Below are 2,479 nucleotides of genomic sequence, written 5' to 3'. Positions count from 1 at the left end.
GAAAAATGACTGATGATTTTTTTCCATGAGGAAGATAAATTTGTCTCCTTACTTAAACTTTATGATCACAGTTTGACATATATTGTTGCAATAGGTATTAGTTACAATGGATTTTTCTTCCTGACTTAATCTCCGCCATAGTGACCAAGTTAGGTTAAAATCTTATTTTAAAAATGATTATTTAATCAAAAGTTTGATGCTTTCTTGCAAATGATGAGGCAAAGATTTTAATGTTATCTCTGTCTTTAAAAAAAATCTCTGATTTCTCTAACAATAGCTTTGTCATCTATTACAATCTTCCAGTTTTTTGTTTAGGTAAATATTAGATGCTCTTTGAATTATAAAGGTTATAATAATAATAATGATAAATATACCAGGCTTATTTTCCTATCTAGTCCTCAAATAAACACATTAAGAGAAATAATATTGTTTTAATCATTTGACAGAGGAGAAAGAGCAACCAGGAGACTGTAAATTTCCTATGTGCTTATGTCAAGATTTATGCCCAGTGAATTTTGTATTAAAACATCTTAATATGTTCCTTTTCCCATAATTTATCTATGACATCACAGAGGACCAAACTGTTTAATATGGGAATCCAAAGCCACTAATATTTGGCCTGAATATAACATTTTACCTCTCCAAGGAATCTCTAAGTTTTAATCTAAAAAATTCAGTTTGTAGAACAGAAAAACACTGCTGCAACGTGACTTTTAGATAAAGATGTGTATCTTAGCATTTGGTTAAAAGGAATTCAGAATATATATATATTATATATATATAATATATATGTGTAGAGATCGGGCGCGTTCAGGGGCTGGAGCGATAGCACAGTGGGTAGGGCGTCTGCCTTGCACGCAGCCAACATGGCCGACCCGAGTTCGATTCCTCCGCCCCTCTCGGAGAGCCCGGCAAGCTACCGAGAGTATTCGATATGCCAGACACAGTAACAACAAAGTCTCCAATGGAGACGTTACTGGGCCCGCTCGAGCAAATCGACGATCAACGGGAGGGCCTTTACCTTTTACCTTTATATATGTGTAGAGAGAGAATATGCATGTGTTTGGGCATTGTTTATTTTAGTTATTTAAAAATAACTGTTCATGCATAGTTTTTTCATTCATTTTCTATAGTCTTTCCTAATCAGATGGTTTACTCAATATGCTTTGAATATACTATGAACATAATTGATAGTGTCTTTTTTAAAGGCCATTTCCCTCATGTTTAAAACTTTGATATTTGTTTCCACGAAAAATTTCCAAACTTCTCAGGTCTCTCATGTTCTATTTCCTATCCTGAGTTCCCTCTCCTCTGTTCTCTGATATTTACAGAATCTATCTGTTCAGCACTACTTTATTGGTACGGATTATGTTAAACACACATATTCTTTTACAAATTTGAAAGGACTTTAAACATTCACAGTAGTGACATGGATAGGTCCAATATGTCAGCGTCCAGTGGCATGTGTTATTGTGAAGAATTTGACTGGTTTCAGGAATTACTCAAGGTGATGAGGACGGTTGATGACAGAATAGTACATGAATTAAACACAACGGGTCCAACAGTTTCCTTTGCAGGGAAAATCGATACCAGCCAAACCTGTCAACAACTGTATGAGTCTGATGCTGCTCATGTTGGTAGGGACAGAATCATTAAAAGTTGTATAGCTCAAATCTTACCTGTAGCAAAAAGTCTCCGAGAAAAGAGAGAGAGAGAGAGAGAGAGAGAGAGAGAGAGAGAGAGAGAGAGAGAGAGAGAGAGAGAGAGGAATTTGGATAATTTGACGTCATTAAAGCTATTTAGGAAAGAGCAAAGTTGAAGTGGATGCATTCAGTTGAAGAAGTGGTAAGTGACAGGAACTGGAAGGTGTTTAATGAACACTGCTGAATTCACTTTAAGCCTCCACAGAATGAACAGAAAGAAACTATTTTTAAAAGAATCGAGTCATCTTGTAAGACTTGTAAGTGTGAAGATACCAATAAGGTGGGCTTCCTAGGATTATTTCTGAGCCAATAGTCCAAGATCTTTTGTTGATTTCAGCCCCATTTAACCAAGACCTCAAGCATAAATAATTCTGATTATGGGAAAATCAACTGATATTTTATACTGATTTTATTAAAAAGATGCTTTGTAACTATTAAAATAATTTTCTGAAAAAAGTGACAAGCATAGTAGAAATTATTATATATATTTCATCTAGAATCACCAGTTGTTAATATTTTACCATTTTTTTCCCACCCCCATATTCACATGTATACCCACACTATTGTATTCTAACACTGTTATGTTATGATTTTCAGAACCAGTCGAGGTTAATTTGCAGGTGATAACTTCTTACTAGATGTTTAGTGAAGATTTTCTAAAAAAAAAAAAAGGAAATCATTTTTATATTCGCAGTTCAACTAACATACTTAGTATATTTAATCTTGATATAAAATTCTTTATGTTATAGTATTTTTCTTTTTTTAGCATACTTTTT

The 2,479-nt window shown here is 33.9% G+C and overlaps 1 pseudogene; it reads left to right on the top strand.

Annotated features, from left to right (window-relative positions):
* The first annotated feature begins 1,444 nt into the window (after positions 1–1,444).
* On the top strand, positions 1,445–2,016 carry LOC130028272 (protein MIX23-like; annotated as a pseudogene).
* Positions 2,017–2,479: the final 463 nt, after the last annotated feature.

The sequence above is a fragment of the Sorex fumeus genome, unplaced genomic scaffold (assembly GCF_029834395.1).
Source record: "Sorex fumeus unplaced genomic scaffold, SorFum_2.1 ptg000039l, whole genome shotgun sequence".
Lineage (NCBI taxonomy): Eukaryota > Metazoa > Chordata > Mammalia > Eulipotyphla > Soricidae > Sorex > Sorex fumeus.
Note: the sequence above shows the minus strand (reverse complement) of the source record. Positions and strands in the feature narration are given on the sequence as shown.